General features: G+C 41.2%; 1 protein-coding gene and 3 long non-coding RNA genes across 4 annotated transcripts in view; 2 read left to right on the top strand and 2 right to left on the bottom strand.

The window, feature by feature from the left end:
• The window catches only part of LRMDA (leucine rich melanocyte differentiation associated), a 744,858-nt gene that overhangs the window by 369,754 nt on the left and 351,229 nt on the right, over positions 1–23,875 (bottom strand).
• LOC307216625 lies at positions 1,138–7,379 on the bottom strand. The gene is made up of 3 exons (XR_013839231.1): positions 7,247–7,379; positions 5,708–5,832; positions 1,138–1,410 (listed from the first exon to the last, which is right to left on the bottom strand). It is a non-coding gene; the product is annotated as an uncharacterized lncRNA (long non-coding RNA).
• LOC307216639 lies at positions 1,151–1,660 on the top strand. The gene is made up of 2 exons (XR_013839245.1): positions 1,151–1,186; positions 1,512–1,660. It is a non-coding gene; the product is annotated as an uncharacterized lncRNA (long non-coding RNA).
• Positions 7,418–19,422, top strand: LOC307216620. Its single transcript, XR_013839226.1, has 3 exons — positions 7,418–7,492; positions 15,016–15,197; positions 19,313–19,422. It is a non-coding gene; the product is annotated as an uncharacterized lncRNA (long non-coding RNA).

Below are 23,875 nucleotides of genomic sequence, written 5' to 3'. Positions count from 1 at the left end.
CATATGCTTATTTGTTCCTATGCATGTTGTCTAAATAATAATAATAATAATAATAACAATAACAGTATATGCACCTAAACCATGAAGCAGCCTTGGGCATCTAAAGCAATACATGTTTCTTTCAAAAACAAAACACGACTTAAGATAACGCATCTCAAGGTCAATTGAGGCAGGGGCGCACCAGGAAAGAAGTGTTTAAACTGCGGCAGACTTAACAGCTTAACCAATAAAGCTACTCCAGCCTTCAGTCAATGGGAATCAAAACAATGATTTCAAACTATTTTATTCAATCTACAGGCAGGATTACTGGGTGATGGGAGCCTTCTCCCCCACCTTTTCTTCTGATCTACAGAAGGTAGCCCTTTCTGGGTTTTGTTTTTGTTTTTTTGTTTTTGTTTTGTTTTTAAAAAGCTTCCTTTTATAAGGAGTTCAATATGCATACTTTTTTTCATGGCTGCAATCACAAGGATACATATTACATTTTAAAAAATATCTTTTATACTCATTTTACAGTACTCAAAATCTCTTTCATTTACATTCATTGAAATTCTGCTATTTAGTAACCATTGATTTCTTTCAGATCCATGGCTAAGACCCCTCAAGTTGCCAAAGAGATCAGCTCAGTAATATAATATTTATATATATATTGTAAATGAAGTCATTTGCTGCCATAAGCAGAATAAAGGTAATGACCCAAAATAGGATAAATTGCCACATCAGTCATCATCATTAGGGTTTTCCACCTCTTGAAATAATTTGAAAACTGTCAATAAGGGAATTCAAAATATCACTTCTCCCTTTCTCTCAATCTCTTGCAGCCCCTGCCCTTTCACCCTTGGTTCAGCCTAAGTTCCTAAAAATAATATTTGGGGTTTTAATAGCTATTAAGACATTGTATAACACGACTTAGATTTTATAGTAAATTGGTCTGAAAAATTGTCGCAACTGTTACACTCAAATATGTCCTCTGGGTTTTGTCTTTGGGGGGAACTCCTCTCTCTCTCTCTCTCTCTCTCTCTCTCTCTCTCCCTCCCTCCCTCCCTCCCTCCCTCCCTCCTTCCTTCTCTCCCTCCTTCTGTGAGTGTGTGCATGCCATTGTGTGTCATCCAAACAGAGCCTCCTGCCTAGCAAAGGACACTGAAGCTGGGCAGCGGCAGGAGCTGCGTCTCAGGCTTTAAGGACTACAGTAAATCTTCAAACAATTTATCCAAACAAAGGCCAGCGTGTAGAGAGGAGAGGGGGAAAAATACACGGGAAGCAGATGAATAAGCAACATCAATTATGGGGGGTTGACCTTTCTTGCCCCGCACCATGGCACAGATTTCACACCAAATCGCAGCAGATTGAAGTTGACATGCCTGGAGTGAACGCAACGGTCTCCACAATGTTGCCACTCTGCATTCACCGGGGCTGCTGAGAAAAGGAGAGGAGGGAGAAAATAATGGGGAGTGTGTGCGTGTGTGTGTGTGTATGAAAAATCACACATAATGGTCCTGGGTTTATTTTTACAGAGAGCAAAATAGCTCAATTTGAGCACTTAGACGGTCGAAATTGGCTCATGTGAGATACAGAAGGTACATCTAAAGGGACAGTTGAATCAAGGTGCCTTGAGCTACGTGGCCAGAAAAAGGGAGAAAAATTAAACACAGTTTTGGACATACATGTGGCTGGTGGATGCAGTATTAATAAGAAAGCATTGAAGAACATAAGGACTACACATTAAAAGCGTTTTGAAATAATAATAATAATAATAATAATAATAATAATAATAAGGGGTTGCTCATAATCACAAGTGTATGTACACATAGACTTTGTTCTGCACATACACGCACGTATGCACAGAGACTTTTTTGTATGGACACTACTCTGTATTTTTTGCAGAGATAACAAGTGGATCAAGGCAATCTAATCTGAGCTGCAAATGTTTGGCTCTTTCTTTGGCTACAAAAAAGAAAGAAAGAACCTTCTTTCATTTAAAATGCAGGTTTTATCAGAGATATAAGTCTTGAAAAGAATTGCCTAGAAGAGATAAAACCATTCAACCAAAGAAAAAGCCACATTGAGTAATGTGTATCAATTAAAATTCAGGTTCTGGCCTTTGGAACAGTCTATTTAAAGATTTACACACACACACACACACACCCGTAGACAGATGGTTATTAAATATTTATATGTCTGCAAAAGGCAATGTGAACACATTTGCTTTGTTTATCCAGGGATATCCCCCCCCCCGGCATTTATGTAGTTGCTTCATCACCTGGTTATTCACTAAACAGCTCCGCTAACAACTGTACCTTCTTGGTAGAACATCAGTAAAAGTTTAATATATACTGGCACACTGGGAACAATCCAGAGGAAACTGCTCTTGTGCATGCCCCACTGCTCTGGTGCAACCCCCCTTGATTTCAATACACTTGCTTAAGAACTTCCCACTGGATCATGTCCACTGCCTTCATTAAGGGCATTATAGGGTCTGCTAAGATTTCATTTCATATATAGTAAAGGTATTTCCACATGTTCTTCCAAAAATCAATTAAAACACTTGCCAAGAGGAGGGGCAACAGAAAGAATCTCATTCAAGAGTGTCACTTGGAACAACAGGTCTTAAGCTAACATTGCTGCTAGCACAATGGTACTTCCGCACCCTCCAACATCCCTTTGATAAAAATTGGGACACCTGTGTTTTAGTGCCATGCTATTGTATGAGTCAGCTGGCTCACGCGGCAGCACAGCACCGAAAGACACGAACCCCAATTTTCACTAGAGGAATGTTGGAGGCTGCTCTTGCAGGAGGCAACTGGCTTGCACAACAATGTGGCTCAGCAGTGGTGGAATTGGAGGGGGGGGGTGACAAGACATTCCGGGATCAAATCAGAAGTCAGGATGGCTTCTGTAATTCTGGGAGTGTCCTGGGAAATTTGGGGCACTTGTAGGGTATGGTATCTCTGTCTGAATGAATGAATTTATTAATACAGTCACAGACCAGCATCGGCACCAGAGAATACACCTACTTCACAAGAAGAAGTCTAAAAACATAAAAGTGGGAAGGCGGACTAAGAGTCATACACAAACTAAGAAATTGAATTTTTCTAAGTTATTCAAGCTCCTGGAGAATCTAACAATAAAGGAACCAAATATAAAGAATACTAAACTCGCGTTCCCAAAACAAAGCATTATCCAGCAACCTAAAGTGACAAGCGCTTCACAACACCCTATCCCTGAGTCAACGAAAAACCGGAACGAACAAATAGATAAAGACCGGCAAACCTCCTCTGCTACTGTTGAAACTATCACGCCCATTCGCAATAAGATAATTCAGAACAATCAAACGGTGATCCTCAACAGAAGTAGATTGGTTATTTGCCCTACGTACAACCGTACAGAATTACATTCACTGGACCAACAAAGAACGTATATATTTAAAAAAAATGACTTAGTACTCAGAGGCCTCCTATTACAAGGTAACGTTATCAAGGCAGATTTTCTCCCAAATGACAACAAGGTATCTCTGTCTCTCATAGTGATCTTACTACTTTGTGTGTTCTAGTACATCAGGAGGCCTTAGATAACCCCCACCTCTCTCAATGTATAATATAAGGATAAAAATAATGAGCCCAACTTACAAGATTGCTGCAAAGATTAGCTTGACAATATTAACAAAAGAGTTTGAATACTGAGACGGAAACTTCAGGCCCAGAGGCCAAATATGAACTCAGGTATCTCTACCTGGCCCTCAGGAGTCTCCTCAGGCTACATCACTCACCAGTCTTGCTTTGCATATTACTTGAGTGGGTTTTTTTTTTTTTTTTTTGCTAGACTAGAATGTGTTTTTGAACTATGATAATGCATTTTGCTTTCCTGAATAAAGAAAAAGAATATGTGTGGAGACAAATCTATTGCACAAAAGTAAAAAATAGTATTATTTGTTCTACCCACTTTGTCTTCTCCCCATAACCAAAACCAACATTTGGCCCTCAGAAGGTTGCAAAGTAGGGTTGCCATATTTTGAAGAGCAAAACAGAGGACACCCAAGAGAAAAAGATACAATGAAACTTTAAAAATTGCTGGGGGGGGGGGCAGATGCAGAGGAGAGGTATCTTATTGGCATGGTATATGCAGAATGAAGGCAGGGAATAATATGGGTTCCAGATCATGTAAATTGGGCGATAGGGGTGGAAAATAGGTTTATATATCTGATTATTCAGATTCAATACACCCCTGCCTGCAAACCCCCCCCCACAAAAAACTATACAGTGGTACCTCAGGTTAAGAACTTAATTCGTTCTGGAGGTCCATTCTTAACCTGATACTGTTCTTAACCTGAGGTACCACTTTAGCTAATGGGGCCTCTTGCTGCCGCTGTGCCGCCGGCGTGCGATTTCTCTTCTCATCCTGAGGTAAAGTTCTTAACCCGAGGTACTATTTCTGGGTTAGCGGAGTCTGTAACCTGAAGTGTATGTAACCCGAGGTACCACTGTATAGATTTTTTAAAAAACCTTTTCCCAGTGCAAGGAAAGGGTGGGGAAGCCAAGTGAAGAGCTCTCTGGCTACTCAAGTGAGATTTTCCCCAGCATACACCCAGCCCATTAAAAAACTCTATTACCCACCCACTCCAAAGTTTGCAAAATAATGCAAGAGTGAGAAGGGAAGAAAAGAAGGAAGGAGGGATCAGGAGCGGGGGGGGGGGGGGATCAGTCCCAGGCCTCACCTCGCTTCCCTCCCCTCCCCTCTGCTGGGTCTGTACCCAGCCAAGTCTAGCCCCAGCCACCACAGCTACTGCCAGCCCCTCGCTGCCTGGCAGGTGGCTCTAGCAGAGAGGGGCAGGGTGGGGAAAAGAGCTGGGCAGGAGAAGAGACAGAGAGAGATGCAAGACCGGCTGACCTTGGCAAGCAGAGCACAAGGATTGGGGCAGGGCAGACCAAACAAACAAACCGAGACATTTTTGCAAATTCTAAAAAATGGACAGAATTTTTAAGCCTGAAAATGGGGACATCTCTGGGAAATTCCAGATGCATGGCAACCCTAAAAGTATGCAGTCTTTGTGGTGAAAAATGTTCTCCATTCTGCTAGTGCTATAGATGTATTAATTCTATGCCCAACTATATTCCTCTGTACAATCTGAAGTAGGTCTGCCAGTGGGAGGATTGGACTGGTTTCTGTATTTTGTTGTAATTATTTCTGCCCTGCAACCACCTGGTGAAGGGCAGATTAAATATATTACAAACGAATACACAAATTCTTCCGAACTAGAATGTACTGTTTCTATGTTTTAAGATGTTTAGCATTACGTTAGCAGTACCACCTAAATGGTAGCACCAACAAGCAGCAATAGCTGTTTTGTAGATTCTGCTGTTGTGATAGAAAGGGTGGAATATAAATATTTTAATAAATAATTTTAGCCAGCACTATGGAAAGGACTCTGATGACTGCACTATTTACAATGAAGCTAAGTTTCCCCCTGTTCTAAATCAATCACTTGCGGACACTTCCCAACTGCTGTTTTGCTTTCCAGGCGCCTTTGGTCATGAAATTTCTTTTCTCAAATAATTGTTTTCTCCCATTTTCAACTTCCTTCCAGACAGGACATCCTTGTCTTCCCAATCAACTGAGTTCATTTTTTTATTGGAGGTCTAAAGAACTCATGGCATGCAAACATCCCGTCCTGAGAAGCTTAGTTGTTTGAAATGTATCTGCAAATATTCAGTACCTCCGGTTCTGGTGACCCCCATACACTCTAGAGTTTTGACCATTACTTATGATATCCAATTGCTAAGTCAGTGTTTCAGGAAGAACAAGGAGAGGGCCATCAAGATGAAAGGAGAAGAAGCAACCCTGAAGATAAATAAATCCATGCTAGTTAACAAAAAGAGATTTGACACTTGCTTCCAGCTTCCCCATGTTTTAGGCCTGAAAAGTGCTCTTTGGTAGATGACTTTAATCCAGAGACTGGGACCTTGTGGCACTTCCAGATGCAGTTCCACAATTTCAACATCCCTGACCATTGGCCAAACTGGCTGCGGCTCATGGGAGCTGCAGACGAACAACATCTGGAGGGCTATAGGTTCCAGATTATTGAATTAACCAGTGTTCTATGACAAACTGATTGATGGCCTTGGATCAAAGATATTTGGGTTAAACTACTCAAAGATGGGGATGCGGGTGGCTGTGGTTTAAACCACTGTGCCGCTTGGACTTGCCGATCGGTTCGAGGTCCCGTGACGGGGTGAGCTCCCATTGCTCGGTCCCAGCTCCTGCCAACCTAGTTGTTTGAAAGCACGTCAAAGTGCAAGTAGATTAATAGGTACCGTTCCAGCGGGAAGGTAAACAGTGTTTCCATGTGCTGCTCTGGCTTCACCAGAAGTGGCTTAGTCATGCTGGCCATATGACCTGGAAAAACCGTCTGCAGAAGTGGACAAACGCTGGCTCCCTCGGCGTGCAAAGCAAGATGAGCACCGCAACCCCAGAGTCATTCACGACTGGACTTAACTGTCAGGGGTACCTTTACCTTTACCTTTTATTCAAAGATATTTCTGTTAAACAATCTTAAAGATCATCAGGTGCTCTTGAGATGTCCCTAACAGATCTGAGAGTATAAAATTTTAAGCCACCCTGTGCTTCTTGAAAGAAGGGCAGGGTTCAGATGTGATTAATATGTCTTTTAAAAATAAAATAAACCCACCTGCAAAATGTTCCCTCATGTGAATGTTAGGAGCTAGCACGATTTCCAGTCACTCCTATTTTAAATTATATTACCTTTCAGGAGGAAAAAGAAGTCTTGCAAATTAAAGGCTAAAATCTCAAGGCTAATGTCTATGTTATGGAAATTAGTACTTGTAGCAAAGCACTCAAAAGCACCCAAACTGAGGTATGCTATCACCAGACCCTGTACTCCTTTAAACTTGAGCTGGGAGTGATTCTCAGTGCTACAAGTGATTAATATTAGATAGCGAGATGGGGGAATATCCAGCCCATGCTTATCCCTCATAGGGAGCAGGCTAGCTGGTTCCCCTCCAATTCTCCCTAGACATGAATGCGTAGCATGGGATCAAAGAGACTGAGCCACAGGGTAGGGGGGAATATACTCTCCTATAAGGTGTCACAAACACACATCAGACTCCAGCTCCCAATTTCAAGACAGTTTATTAATAATCTTGTTTAAGAGATCCAATGGGAAAAGGCAGAATGGGGCATGAAAGAAAAGAAAGCAAATTTTTCTAATCATTTCTATCCTAATGTATCGACTTACAGATAGGCTCCTGGTCTCAAGGCAACCATGGATTGTCAGATGGATAACAAAGGCCAGTGTTTAAAGTGTTCTTGACCTACGTGGATTCTGATTGGCAGGTGGCTTTGATGCAACAATGAGATGACTGCCATGTAACCCAGAAAATGGCCAGGCATGAGCTAACAATGGTAAGGAGATGGGAGCTATTGAAGTGTTAATTGCTGCCAGTGTAGTAATCTGTAACCTGTGTTTTCAAGCCTGCCGTAGGTAAGATGTGATTGCTGTTTATATATGATTGAGAATTAGAGAAATTGGGTAATCTTAAAGGACAGGATATGGGTGGGGCAGAACCATGCCACACTACTTACCCATGGTGTTCTCCATCATGGGGAGAAACATTCCTGTCTTTCTTTTTCAACTGAGAAAATAAATGATTTTGGCCTTTTTGTGTGTGTTTTGCCTGTTCAACATTCGGCTTGTTTGTTTGTTTGTTTGTTTGTAATATGTTATCTTCTTTGAAAAGCAAGATCTCATAATGAAATTTTACATTCCAATCGAGGACATAACACTATGTTTTAAATTCAAATACTATAGCTTGACCGTCGAACCCATTGGAAGTGAGGGGAAGAAAAGACTCTGAGAACACTGTAAGATATCTGGACCGAAAGGTGATTGTGCATAATTAAGGACACGTCTACACAGCCCCTACATCCAGTTTCAAAGGGGCCAGGAAAGAAACACAATGCATTGCACTCCTTAAATACCAAGTACATGGCACTTTACTTGTGCGTTTAGTTGGTATCTGTATTGCATCTGAACAGATTAGATAGATAGATAGATAGATAGATAGATAGATAGATAGATAGATAGATATAGACACAGATATATATAGATATAGATATATAGTTTTTATATGTACTGTTTTAATATATGTAACTGTTTTACATATGTCTTTATTATTTTGTAAATTGCTTCAGGGTGCCTCATGGGAAGCAATTCTTGAATGAAATTATTATTAACAACAACAAAAAACAACAACCACCACAACATAACACTCCATTTGAAGCTTAGCACAAAATGGCTACTTGATTCCTGCTCCATTTTCATGGGCACAGTGGCAAATATCCTAAATACATTGACATTTGAATGTCTGAAAGGTGGCATGAACATTATATATTACTAGTTTAACTATTTGCATACTGTATACATGTGCTATGCTGGAGACACAAAGTAAGAAATGGACCCAGTTCACTAGCTTCTCCTTTCCCTGAACTATTTCCATCCAAGCTGGTCATCATATGAACTTTATCAATGGGGACCAGAGTTAGTGCCACAATATTCTTGTTTTCCTCTTCCAGCCCCATCCCCTTTTGCTCTTGTGTCATGTCTTTTAGACTGTAAGTTTGAGGGCAGATTAGGGTTTGTTTTACTTTACACCATCCTGTTCTATGGTGATCTGTGCATTTGTCTGGGTGCCTTTTCAGCTGAAGAGCAGGGTAAGAAGATTGTAAAGAAAGAAAGAAAATTAGTCAAGACAACATAAACACACAACAAGGAGCATATGCACCTTCAGGTCTCACTCTCACATTTTTAAAGGGTACATGCAACACAGGGGCATATGAAGTAGCCCATAGTAACAACAGCCATACTCAACACCGGACAGGAATGGACTTTACAACTAGGATGCCAGAGAGAAATGAGGATTTAAAATCCTTATAGGATTAAAGATACCTGTGCAATATTGTTCCAAGAAATGTCAACAAATTCCTCTCTATATATTAGGATGAAACAAACCATGACATTCTGGCTGTAAACCTGAAAAAAGGAGGCATAGGAACAACTGAAATAAACACTAAGATTATCACTGATACTTCTAAAACCGAAAAGTCACAGATTAGTCCAGACAAAGTCCATTATTTTAGACATTTATATCTGTAAGTTGACAGAGCTACTACTTATGCAAGAAGCAATAGAGGTTACTGCCTTAAAAAAAAGACTTCACACATTCCCTAATTAATTCAAGAACGACTTCGAGTTTTAGATAATATTATTCCTTTTATCACTTGCCATCCAGCACTTGGTATAATGTCAACACTTACATCTTTTCCCCCCTCACCAAAATGATTTTAAAAACATTTTTTATCCTAAAATGTTCACCTCGATTTAAAAAAAAATTATCTCAAAGATAAGAGATTTCTTTCCATTTCAGTCCCACAACAAGGAGAATGTCAGCACAGCTTTTTTGACAGACAAATTATTGAATCAAAGAAAGAATATGCCATTAAACCCACAGGTTAGGAAGTGTCAGGAATGGCTTAAAGAGATATTCCATTTATCTTCAAAACATGCACGGAATGTCACTAATGTGTGTTTATCATGTATAATCAGACAAAGAAAATATCGAAATAAAGTACTCCTGCATACAATAGAAGTCTCCTTCCATCTCTCAAGATATCAGTGCTATTCAAATAGAATAATAATGATGAAACCCTTTTTTCTTGAAAATGGAAATCAAGCGAAATGTAGATAGAAATGATTTTCTGTAGTTGATGTACATTTCTAAAAGTGCATTAACAGGAAATCCAGAACTTTTTAGGTCAATTATATTGTCAGCATTGTCAATGCCACTGAAATGAATACCTAAGCAGCACATATTCCTGCTGGAACAGAGACAGAGAGTGAAATCCTGCATTCTTTTATACTAGGAAGAAGGAAGGCACAGATGGAATTAAAGGGCTACTTGGTTATACAGCTGTCCTGTTCAAGCAAAAATTGCTCCAAACAATATTCAGTGCTACTCCAAGATGCATAGAAAACAAAAGCAGCAACATTTTAAAGAATCATTTGTATTTTTTATTATGATTTCTCCCAATTCTCAGTTAAATGTTTAGATCCAGTTGGAGGAAGCACTTTTACTCCTTATTTATTACACCTCTTTTCCATCCTTTCTACATGGAGGACTTTGTACATGGTTCTTCTCCACCACTGTTACCCATGTTGTCACCACAACAATCCAGTGAGAGGTTAACCTAAAAAATGACTAACCCTAGGTCACCCAGGCTGCATTCAGACTGGGGTTTTTTTGTGAAGGTTCTTACTTGTTATAATCTTACAATCTGCCCCGGTTACCAGTGTTCATGTCACAGTGCAGTAACATATTGTTTTATGGAACTGTGGCTTTTTGATCAATATACCGCCGTGTTATACTAAATTTCAAATGGTGAGAAAGAACTTTATGCTGGTAGACCACCCCAAATTTCATCGATGCGATTTTCTGAGTTAATGGGGTTGCAAATGGATTGTTGGGGAGGAAAATTAACAGCTGAGCAGGAATTGGAATCTCAGTCTCTCAAGTCCACATCTAATACGCTAGAGCAGGGGTCGCCAACCTTTTCAAAGCTACCGCCCACTAATGAATCTTTCTTGATGGTAAAATTTCTTTACCGCCCACCAGTGCTCGATGGAAGGAGGATTCAGCTTGCACCGTAGAACCCCCTACCGCCCACCTAGAATCCTGAAATGCCCACTAGTGGGTGGTAGGAACCAGGTTGACAACCCTTGCTCTAGAGCATGGGTAGGCAAACTAAGGCCCAGGGGCCGAATCCGGCCCAATCGCCTGCGGACAGTCCAGGGATCAGCTTGTTTTTACATGAGTAGAATGTGTCCTTTTATTTAAAATGCATCTCTGGGTAATTTGTGGGGCCTGCCTGGTGTTTTTACATGAGTAGAATGTGTGCATTCATTTAAAATGCATCTCTGGGTCATTTGTGGGGCATAGGAATTTGCTCTTCTTTTTCAAAATACAGTCCAGCCCCCCACCAAGGTCTGAAAGACAGTGGACCGGCCCACTGCTGAAAAAGTTTGCTGACCCCTGCTCTAGAGTCTAGAGTGAAGATCCACAAGTGGGGTGAGAACATAGCCCTTAACAATAAGTGGATTGTATCAGAGGTGTGTGTCACCATCATTTCCCTGTTGTTTAGCACCCTTGCTACGCAGAAGATGAAGAGGGAAATTACTAGATGCAAAGGAGCGCAGGGCTTTATCATTGTGCAGATGGGAGAATTTCAACAGGGGGAGATTTTCTCATCCCTTGCTTGCTGAAATGGTCTATAAGGTAAAGGTAAAGGGATCCCTGACCATTAGGTCCAGTCGTGGCCGACTCTGGGGTTGCAGCGCTCATCTCACTTTATTGGCCGAGGGAGCTGGCGTACAGCTTCTGGGTCATGTGGCCAGCATGACTAAGCCGCTTCTGGCGAACCAGAGCAGTGCACGGAAATGCCGTTTACCTTCCCACCAGAGCGGTACCTATTTATCTACTTGCACTTTGATGTGCTTTCAAACTGCTAGGTGGGCAGGAGCTGGGACTGAACAACAGGAGCTAACTCCGTCACGGGGATTCGAACCACCAACCTTCTGAGCAAGTCCTAGGCTCTGTGGTTTAACCCACAGTGCCACCCACATCCCACGAAATGGTCTATACAACTATTTAAATTGCAGGTGCCCTTGCTGTGTTTGTTCATCTTAGAGAGAAAAGGAGAAAAATGGGCATAATGTATTAAACAATTTAAACAGGGCTGCATGTTGTAAGTTAGGATGAAAGCAGGTCCTGGGTTTGTTGAGTTTGAACTGCTGCATTGCCAACATATTTGGCAGTCAATCATATCCCAAATGTTCTCCTAATCAATACACCAAAAGATGTTCATTGTTACTAGTGAGATGTAGATAAAGATATTATTTACTCATCTGATTTCTCTTGCTTATTCCGCCTACATAACATATGTACTCTCACATGAGCGTAGTGACACACAGAGCCATCAAAAATAATAACCTCTGCAACATATAGTTTTAACACATGGTTGTTGTTGTTGTTGTTGTTGTTTGCTGTGCAGCCATTGTGCTTAAAACCACAACTGTGCATCTTGTATGTTGCTTAAAACTTAACAAAGGTCCCATGATGCTACATACGCATAAAGCACTAGCCAATCTAAAACCCAGGAAAGGCACTGTTACCTGACAGATCCTTAGCCCATGCGGGTGGTCTGACATAATATTGTGACCTCACTGATGTGGCAGACCTAGGTCTCAGCTATTTCACTTTAGAATGCAGTTGACGATTGAGGTAACTGCACACCCTACAATGCCCCTCTGCCCCACCCTGCTTCACACAGAAAACTACATGTCAGAGGAAATGCTAGGCTAGAACATCTAGCCTAACATCTAGAACAGGCATCCCCAAACTCGGCCCTCCAGCTGTTTTGGGACCACAACTCCCATCATCCCTAGCTAGCAGGACCAGTGGTCAGGGATGATGGGAGTTGTAGTCCCAAAACAGCTGGAGGGCCGAGTTTGGGGATGCCTGATCTAGAACAACTCATCACTTCCATAGTCATGCCCCTATGGGGTACTTGTAGTTTCCTTCATGGAAATGATATTTGTCTAAGGAACTGATCTTGGGTAAAACATACCAAACTTTGCCTTGTGAGAGACTGCCTCCCAACTTCCAATAAAATTGTTGAGATTCTAGTGTGGTGAAACTATGTGATGTGATACAGAAGTTTAAGATGACCAAATATTACTGTTTCTCAAAGTAATTCATTCAAGAAAGAATCCCATGCTGTTCTCCCATCCACAACCACCCTAGTAATCGGTCTTTCCCAAGCCAAGCTCACACCAAAGCTCACGTTAAACAAACAATTTGGCAAATCAGCATGTCTATATTCATTTTTCTGACTTTCCCTACAGTTTACAAATCTAAATAATATCTTACTATTATATGCCCTTGCTATAGCAAGGCATAGTGTTAATGTTTATTATATTAAACACAAAATTAATAGAGAGAGTTTGGAGAATACTTAACTCCTTCACTGGCAACTTAAAGAGAGAGAAAATACCAGGAGAGGAGGAAAAAATTGGACACCAGAAAAGTAAATAAAAATATATCTAAAGAGGTATAATGCAGCATTTCAGTACTTTGCCTCTTGAAAATTTAAATGAATGCTCCTTGAGAGCAAACTACAAAATGCTAACCTTGAAGTGTTGAGTGGCAGAAGGAATTATGGGTTATTGTACTGTCAAAATGCCAGACAGCTGTATGTTGAGTTACTGTGTTATTTAGACAATCAGAAACTTGGAAGCTAATGTGACTTTTTTCCTTCTGTGTGAAAGCGCCTGACATGCGTCATGATAATTTCTAAAGGGACAAAATGTGAGGTAAAAGGGGGGAGGGAACAGGGGGAAAACACCCAGTGCCTTTTTGAAGCAGGCTTATAGGTAGAATAGGTCTGCCAGCAAAACTGATGTGTGTTATGTCATTATTTCAAATGGTCCCCAGATAGCAGATCAGGACTTTCCTATGAGGTCATAAAAGCCTTAAGATCATATGAGTAAGCTCATAAAATTATGGTAGAGGATCTAAAAGCTTTAATTTGTGGGTCAGAGATGAACACCTGCAGAACACGAAACCCACTTGCTTGTTGGTCTGAGGGTAAAAGACCTGGAAACTAGTTTAACATAGTGGTGGGGAAACTGAGTCAGTGGTGCAGCTGGATAATTTTAGACTCTGGACTTAACAGTCTTATGCTCTCTCCCTTTGTAGATGGCAATCCATATCACTTCATGATATGCATTGAGCTAGTTCTGTTACGTTGGAGCAACTCCTGACTGTGCTGCTTAGTGGAGACCTGGACTTCTGACCCCAAATAAGAACATGAGAATAACCTGCTGGATCAGGCCTGTTGCCCATCTAGTCCAGCAACCTGTTCTCACATGGCCAACCAGACGCCTGTGGGAAATCAGTGAGCAGAACATGGATGATGGACGATGGACTCAAGGGCATCCTGATCAAATTTGCAGATGACACCAAACTGGGAGGGGTGGCTAACACCCCAGAGGACAGGATCACACTTCAAAACGACCTTGACAGATTAGAGAACTGGGCCAAAACAAACAAGATGAATTTTAATAGGGAGAAATGTAAAGTATTGCACTTGGGCAAAAAAAATGAGAGGCACAAATACAAGATGGGTGACACCTGGCTTGAGAGCAGTACATGTGAAAAGGATCTAGGAGTCTTGGTTGACCACAAACTTGACATGAGCCAACAGTGTGACGCGGCAGCTAAAAAAGCCAATGCAATTCTGGGCTGCAACAATAGGAGTATTGCATCTAGATCAAGGGAAGTAATAGTGCCACTGTATTCTGCTCTGGTCAGACCTCACCTGGAGTACTGTGTCCAGTTCTGGGCACCACAGTTCAAGAAGGACACTGACAAACTGGAACGTGTCCAGAGGAGGGCAACCAAAATGGTCAAAGGCCTGGAAATGATGCCTTATGAGGAACGGCTAAGGGAGCTGGGCATGTTTAGCCTGGAGAAGAGAAGGTTAAGGGGTGATATGATAGCCATGTTCAAATATATAAAAGGGTGTCACATAGAGGAGGGAGAAAGGTTGTTTTCTGCTGCTCCAGAGAAGCGGACACGGAGCAATGGTTCCAAACTACAAGAAAAAAGATTCCACCTAAACATTAGGAAGAACTTCCTGACAGTAAGAGCTGTTCGACAGTGGAATTTGCTGCCAAGGAGTGTGGTGGAGTCTCCTTCTTTGGAGGTCTTTAAGCAGAGGCTTGACAACCATATGTCAGGAGTGCTCTGATGGTGTTTCCTGCTTGGCAGGGGGTTGGACTCGATGGCCCTTGTGGTCTCTTCCAACTCTATGATTCTATGATTCTATGAGAACATGAGACAAGAACTAGTAGCCATCTCTGCCATGTATCTGCCTATTCCTCTTTTAAAGCCATCCACGTTGATGTCCATCTCTGCCTCCTGCCTACCCAGCACCATTGGACTAGGATGTAAACCAGGAAGCTCCCAGTTCAAAACTTCCCTCTAACACACACTCCCCGAGTAGCCTCTGGCAAACAATTTGGAAGATTCCTGATGTAATGTAGGTGAAGCACTCAGAAACTCAAATATGTGGTAAGTACTATGATACTACTACACAGGATTGCCTGTGCTCGGTTAAAAATAAAATATTTCCCCAATCCTCGACATTCGTCCACAGTTCCAGAAAAATTCAGTTCCAGATATAATCTATATAATTTATTGCATTTACTCTTCTTCTTCTTCTTCTTCTTCTTCTTCTTCTTCTTCTTCTTCTTCTTCTTCGAGCTAATGATGGCATACATGGTTCTCCAGCCCCTCAATGAATTGCCACAACAACCCTGTGAGTTAGTCTAGGGTGAGAGGCATTGACTGCCCCAAGGTCACCCAGTGTGCTTCATGGCTGCATGGAGATTTGAACTTACTCTCCCAGGAGGTCCTAGTCAGACATTTTAACCACAATGCCTCATCGGTGATCATTCAGTTGAGAGGTTTACATACTGGAGAATTCTTCTTCCAAAGCTGGTATTTGCTTGGAGGGGAATTTCTCACTGGTACCAAAAGCATCCTATGCATATTTCCAATGAGCATATGGTGCCACCAGCAGCCCTGTATCTAATAGGGAAGTTCACATTTCCCAGGGAAATCGGTATCCAAAACATTAATACATGTGCCCTTTCTGCCCCTCCTACTTGACAGCCATGTCTGATATCCTTATTAAAAAGGATGTGAATTGCTTCCACTAAAAAGTTAATTTCATTTTTGATGAAGGCAATCCATTTTGAGTACTGAATTCATGGATACCTGATTCACCTATGATCACCTTAAAAAATAAAATAAAGATTGTGTGTTTGTGTATGTGCGTGAAAGCATGAGTCACCTCTGTGATTATCCATGACATATGATGTGGGGTTCCAGACTATATATCTCATCAGCCCCAGCTAGCTTGGCCAGCGGTCAGGGATGATGGAAGGGGTGGTCCAGTAACATCTGGCAAGAACTGTGTTGGCTATCCCTGTCATACATGATGCTATTTGGCAAGCCTCTCTACCCACACTCAGCAACCACAAGACAATTTTGAATCAGCACATCCCCATAGGTCCATTGTGGGTGTGCACAGAAAGCCGTTTGAAATTTCTGATTCATGAGCTTCTGAATATGTATACCCCCCCCCAAACAAAATCCCACACTTGGAGCCACCATGTTCAGGATTCTGAAAATTCATAATCTTTGTAAGCCTTCCTAGGGCAGGTCCTCACCCCCCCCACGACATTTTTTGGCAGTTCTACAGTTTTACACAAACCTACAAAGGGTGATTGCAAGCACAAAGTCCAGAGTAAACGTCTCAATTGCTCCATTATCTCCATTTTGAAAAACAAGTTTCAAGGTTAAACTGGTTTCCTGAAGTCCATTTCATCCTCAAGTTACACTACAATGCAACAATCGGGCAAAGACAGAATTAATAACATGTGAACATTAAAACCTGATGATTTCTGCACCTCCAGAAGTATTTAACAATCATGAAAATATGTTGAGGTGTGAACCTCAGTTGAATTAAAGCTAACATTTCAGAAAAAGACATTTCAATTATGGTTGGCTCTGGTTAAGGGGTTTAAATGAGGGATGCCTTGTCTTTTCCTTTTTCCAGCTTATTAATTTTTATTTTTATTTGACAGTTAACCTAATGCTAAGATAATACTGTGTAACTTTAATGCTGAAAATTGATATACAGCTATAGGCCAAGCTTTGTGATGGATGGGCTCTACCTTTGCACAAGAAGCCATACAATTTGATTACCATTGTTCATATTGAACCCAGGTGATGAATATTCTAAAGATTAATATTTGACTTAATAAATGCTTTTTTTGTTCCAATAAGTACAGTGTTGCTTTCTAAGTCAAAGATAGCCAACCGAGCTCAAAAAAAAAAGGAAAAGGAAAAAAAGAAACCCTGGGACATCCCATTTGGCCTAATCCAATCTGTGGCATTTGCCTCCTAGGATGGGTCAAGGAAAGGGTTAAAATGGGTGTGATGTGATTGGCCAGTGAGAATGCAAGGGGGGAGTAAAAGATAGAGTGGGAGGTTTTGAAAGTCAGTTGAGGTTTGGGAGTTGGGAGTTGAGGTTTGGGATTTGGGAGTTGAGGTTTGTCACTTGGGAGTTGAGGCTTGGGTGTTGGAGAAGGCAGAGGGTGGAATAGGCAGTGGGTTGGTCGAGTTGTATTGTGAGAGAGTGAGAGGAATTGTTAGGTTGAGTCAGATAGACAGTTGGGAATAGTTCAGTTTGAAGTTGTTAGGAACAAAGATTAGGAGACTGACAAGAGAAAAATAAACCGAAACCATACGCTTGTTCCTGCATTTGAATATAAACTTGATTATTTGTTTATGTTAACAACTGTCCGGACTCCGTGTGTCCCCGTGAGAAGTGGGGTGGTGGCAGCAAAGAAACCAGTCGCAGTGGTGGCACAGGGTCAATAGACCGTGAAACGTCCGGGGGCCCTGTGTGATTGCCACACCATCCTTCTCCCTTCTCCAGTATTTTGCCCCATTTTAACCAACCTATACATTCCTCTTTTTTCACATCTTTCCTACCACCCCCCCAAACTTTGCTACCAATAATATACATTGTGGATTGTCTCTTATGTGGACAATCACTTCTGTGATCCAAGGACCCTTAGCTATTTCAACACAGAAAATGTAGACTCTCCCTGCCTTCCCAGAGAACACCAGTTTCTCAACAGCAATATACTGAACACACGGTTCATTGCATCAGGTTATTTAGTCTTTATTATCTACACAAATATTCTTAATCATTTCCCCTCATACCCAGACTGCTTATTTCTTATTTATAGCTATAAATAAAAAAGCTGGTAAGATCATATTTTACCGACAGTTGTTCCAACGGCACCAGACCCTTTCCAACATTACGAATCAGCATTCCTCTATTTCTATGCATGCTTTATTATAAAAGGGGTTTACCATAAATACTGGAGTTTGAATTCCACCCAAGTAATGCATTAATAGATACTAAACCATTAATAATTCTTGTACTTTTTTTCATAAATGGGCAAAGTCCAATAAATAAACGATAGCTCTTACATGTCAGAGCAGGGTTAACAAGTACCAAGGAGATTTCAAAGACAAACTACTTCCAGGGCCTGCCAGAATGAGAGATTCATAATGATGCCACAAATTCCAGGGGCCCATTTTTTACTGCCCACTGTGGCAAGTATCTGAAATTAAATGCTAAGCAGAAATTTGTCCCCGAGTTCTGACATGCAGTAGTTAAGGGTAAACAATCTCCAAAATTAAAAACAGATTCTTGATAATAAATCCCAGCGTGTATATCTTCATAACAGACAACTCTCCCTGTAAATCAAGAGCCTAATCCATCGCCACAGAAGCCCTTTTTTCATCTTAGACCCGATGATTCACCTGAAATATTTCATCTGTCTCCACGCCTTAATGAATGTTCACAATTAATTCCAATAGGGGGGAAATATTTTACGAAATATTCCAAAGGAGATGACAGTATCTGGCATAGCTGTCATATAAGAAGCTTCAATCTAAGGGGACAGAATACTGATATTTTTTTTTTAAATTTTAAAAAAAACACAGGGTTTTTGCCTAGGGTACTCCAGTATGAGGTGGCCAAGTGCTCTCTGGAATGCACTCTCTCAATTCAGACTGCAGGTGGCAATAAGTTTTGAAAGCTTCTGTATTTCAAAATGCTCCCTGAAAACAGAAAGTGAAGAAGAGCTGACAGTGGGCTGGGACAGAATCTTTCTCCTTGATGTGCTCACGTTCTGTTTGTGGGGAGCTTTTTATATGGAAGAATGTTCAAAACTGGAGCCTCCTACCTGTGCACTCATTCTTATCTCCGTTACCTGCATGAGGAGGTCAGGTCTCACCAAAAGTATGGACAATTTCTGGAGTAAACCCCTGAAGTCATACATGCCACCCAGGGCAGCCACAGACGTTTGTTCATCAGCCTGCCCCATTCTGTTAAACAGGGTGAAGAGTCTTTTTTCTTTCTTTCTGGCCTCAAAATGTATTGGACCAGGTGCCCAGTGTCTGCCAAGAGTGAAAGGGAAGCTCAAGGACTAGAACAGAATGAGGATATTGGTAGAAGGAGTGGCATGTTAAGTGTAGTGCAAGGGTTGACGTTTTATGTTTCAGTCTATACAAAATATATATATATTATTTTTTTGCAGTCGGTGGAGAGCAAATGAAGCCCAGATTCTGCGTGTGTCTGTCAGCTCCTTCCTGGAGCATCTCTGCTTGGTGGTGGAAACTATGGACCTGTTTTGTGTTTTTTTGGGGGGGTTATAATTATTAAAGATTTTCTTGTTTTACAGAGGTTTGTGTAACGTCTCTTGTATTTTTTCCGTGTAACATTTTTACAAATCAGTTTCATTTGTTGAGACATTAGGGGGGGAGGGAAAGGGGGGAGGGGGGGGAAGATGGGTGGGGGTGGGGTCGGGTGGCGATGTTTCTATTTTGCTTAATGTATGTAGGGTTTGGTGTCAGCTCGTGCAGGTTCTCTGCTGTTCACTTGTGTTCTTTTGGTGGTGAGAGAGGTTGGGGTTGGCCTAGGGTGTGGTTGTTTGTTTGTAATTGGCTGTGGTGGTCTTTGTTTTCATGTGTGAGTGGGGTGGGTGGGTGTTTTGGATCAGGTTAGCCATACTGATTTGTATGCTGTTGGTGGGTTTTTGTCATTGTCTTGTTGGGCTGTGTATGTGATAAAGGGGAGCCATACCGAGGTAAAGGCGTATTCTTCTGTTTGTCCCCGTGTCAGTTTATTGGTTAATTTTTCTAATAGGGCTGTTTCCCATACTATTTGGTACCATTGGTCCATGCTTACTCCTGACAGGTCTCTCCAGTGTCTGGTTATGGTGTTTCTGGCTGCTGAAAGTAGGTGGGTTATGAGTGCTTTGTGGTGTAAATGGGTGAAGAGTCTTATTTTAACTTGAAAATTGTGCACAAGCAGGAAAGTGCCGAGTGCTGTGTTGGCTCTCCAACCATACCTCCATGCCTTCTGTCACTTTTCTCCCAGCTTGGTTCACTTCCAGCACTGATGCCAGGCACAGCAAAACAAGTGCTTAGTTGGAACACAGTGAGATAAAGCATAACAACATTCATTCATTCATTCATTCATTCATTCAATTAATTAATTTGTATACCACCCTTCATCTAAAGATCTCAGAGCAGTTAACAGCATAAAAAGACAAAATACATAATCAAAACATATATAAGGGCATAAGAACAGCCTGCTGTATCAAGCCAATGGGCCATCCACTCAGTTAGCCTGTTTTCACATTGGCCAGCCTGATGCCTGTAGGAAACCATGAAGCAGGAAGACCCAAGCACAAGAGAAGTCTCTCCTCCTGCATTTCCCAGCAACTGGTATTCTGAAGAATACTACCTCTAACAATGGAGGCAGAAGCCATGGTCAAGAGCAACTGAATAAGACTTGCTGTTGGCAGGGTCACCTCTACATTCATGGTCAACAATAGAACATGATGGGCCACCTCCACCCGTTCTTTACTCTGGATGTTCAACAAAGCCACCCATTCAAGTTGTGTCTGCATGGTTGTGACATCGAGTATTGAGGTCCATGTGGGTTGGGAGAGCAGGTTAAGTGAAGAGGGGGCATTTTAGAACCTGTATTAGAGCTTTTCCCTAGGGAAAGAAAAGTCAAATATGCTCTTTTGCCTGTGTAAGAGCTTGTGCAACTATCTGGTCCGGTAGAAGCACTAGAACTATGAATTCTTCCTATTCCAACATTGCATGAACTCTTCCACAATTATTTATACTATACTGTTATCAGTCTCACTATCCTGCTCAGAGTTCTTTGGATTCAATCTCAGAACAAGAGCGAGATGACCAAGAATTCAGTGCAATGGATGGACAGCAGCTTACTGCACAGGTGCCTGTTTCCTGAGCCACATCCAAGAAAGCTCCCCCAGGAGGCAGTGATGGCCACCAATGTGGATGGCTTTAAAAGAGGATGAGACAAATTCCTGGAGGAGAGGACTATCAAAGGATACTAGCCATGATGACTATGCTCTACTTCCACAGTTGGAGGCAGCCGTGTTTCCAAGTACCAGTTGCTGGAAGCCATGGGAAGGGAGAGTGCTCTTGTGCTCATATTCTGCTTGCTGGTTTCCAATAGACACCTGGTTGGCCACTGTGAGAAGAGGATGCTTCACTAGATGCCTATTGGCCTAATCCAGCCAGCTATTCTTATGTTCTTGTGTCTAAACTGAATTCAGTTCTTAGCCGGAGTCTGGATCATGACAGGGGTAGTTGGTTTTTGTGCACTGCACATTTCCCTAATGGTGAAAACATTGTGGTGTTTATCAGTGCACTTGGCCATCCCAAAGTATGAGCAAGAGCTTAAACCGAAAATCACATTAACTAAAAACTCTACATTTAAGTGTGTGTGTGTGTGTGTGTGTGTGTGTGTGTATGAGAAACATTGTAAGATTACTCACAAAACTTGAATTTGAAGATCCTTTCAAATGCATACATCATAAGGTTTCATTTTATGAATTTGAAGTTGTTGTGTTAGTTATCAGCTGGCCAAATTTAGCATTTTACATCCTTTGTGTCTGCTCAAATATGTATGCAAAAAAGGTATCAGTGAGAAGGGGGAAAAGTTAATATTAAGAATTAAAAAACTGTTATTGGAACCCTTTTTTAAGTACACAGCTATTCTATACACTGGACACAATCCTGTCAAGGTAAAAATTTAACATCCCATTGGTTTCAGTGAAATAGATTTCAGCACATACTTAACATTTTCATTATATAAATGGAACTTTAAAATGCTCATGTTTGGGCAGATTTCTCTCTCTCTCTCTCTCTCTCTCTCTCTCTCTCTCTGTGTGTGTGTGTGTGTGTGTGTGTGTGTTTGTTTAAGTGGACAAGAGAAAAAGAAATTGTATTCTGCAGGTTTAATATTGCTCCCTAAGAAAGACTCTTACTGTGTAGCGGGTTAAAAATCTCAATAAATGCATTTATAGCGTAGGAGCAATATTTTATATGAACACTACACTTTCAAGTAATGACAAATACAACTGGAACATGAAGAACAATCTTGTCTCGGGCTCCTTAACAGATAATGACTTCAAGGTCATTCCATTAGTGATCATGGCAGCTTTTAAATGAAACACATATAACCCTAATCCAATTAATGAAAGTATCCTACATTTCTTATACATGCTAATCTTGAATGAATGCTTAAACCTTGGTCATTCACCAGAGCATGCATTATAAGTCAAAATGAGAGGAGCACAATAACATTAGAAGCAAGGCAGAAGGGATGGGGAGGTGAAAGGGAAAATGTGCTTAGCATTTTTAAGCTGCTTTCAGTTCCTTTGGTACCCCAATTTTGTGGATTTGTTTCAAAGTTAAAATCAATTTTTTAAAACATTGCAAAAGTAAATTAGAAAGAACACTTTCGCTAGAAACCAAGTAGCTCCTTTTTTCTTTTTCTTTTTGTCACTTCTACTAAACATATATTCTCTGGTTTACCCTTCCCCTCCATTTCCTTTTCTCCATTTGCTGTCTCTTTGGCATTGAATTTTAGATCCTAGGTTCCTCTTCTCACCTTTTGTACATACTCAGTCATATATCACACAACACCATTTGCTTATTCTTTTCCCCATTTATCATTTTAAATGATGCCTTGCTGCTCAAATTTTCCAAATGCATTAAAAATTGTATACAATTTCACAGAACTTTTTTGTCCTTTTAAAAGTTACTCTAGTAGGAATTATCAACCTGACGCTATATTACAGTTGAAATGTCTTCTCTAGCCAGAGTTCCAAATTTACAATTCTTATTACTCTGTAATACTTAAATGGAGAGAAAGGTGAGTTCTGGCATTTTGACCCATCAGGGTGGCCAGCTAAATTATATCTTCATTTATCTCCTGCATTAAAAATATACCCTGAATCTTAAATCATTTGAACATTTGATGTCCATGCAGTTACAACTTTTCTTCTTCACCTGCTGTTGTTAACCAGAAGTCCAAGGATGCCTTTGAGGCTCAGTGGTAGGGACTCATATTGGCCCAGCTGCTGAGAGAGCCATAGCAGTTCTCACTGTAAACTGAGAGAAGACGCTTGTTTGCTCCAGGCTCTGAGTCTTCCAAAAACCATTAACCATGTGGCATCATCAGGTCCACTAGCAGTACCCTGGATCTGAAGTGAATGGGACACCTGGAATGATATTACCCAAGAAGCCAACACTCAGGTTCAGTTTCCTCTCTATAAAATGAGGACAATAATGACCTTTACAGAGGTGGCAAGGGGAACTGGTTAATCTGCCTGGTTAATCCTGAGTAGGATGGCTATTTTCAAGACAGGATCCTTGCAGTCTGTTTTTTTTCTGTAGCTAGGAAGTGCAGTAGGTTAATGATACTGCTCTGTTGAACATGCAAGGTCAGAATGCCCATCATTCATGACCCCTGGACATTGCTAGTCACAGGGGCAGATATTAAACCTGAGCTGATGTTATGTATATTCCATTCCTAGAGAAGGCTCTGAGACTAGACTGCACACAGTCCCAAAATAACTTAGAAAATAAACAACACTCCAAGACACAAATGGCCTTTCTATGTTCTCTTTTGCAGAAGCCTGTCAGTCAGGGCAGTGACAAATAGCAGTACGTGGTCTACCAGCAGGGTCATCCTATTCTGCCCATTCCTCCATGTCAGAGAGACCCTTGTGCTCATCGTCTTGATAGCATCTTCTTCTCACTATTTCTCT

Source organism: Podarcis cretensis, assembly GCF_951804945.1.
Source record: "Podarcis cretensis genome assembly, chromosome: 5".
Lineage (NCBI taxonomy): Eukaryota > Metazoa > Chordata > Lepidosauria > Squamata > Lacertidae > Podarcis > Podarcis cretensis.
The sequence above is the reverse complement of the archived record's forward strand: the minus strand, read 5'-3'. Positions and strand labels throughout refer to the sequence as shown.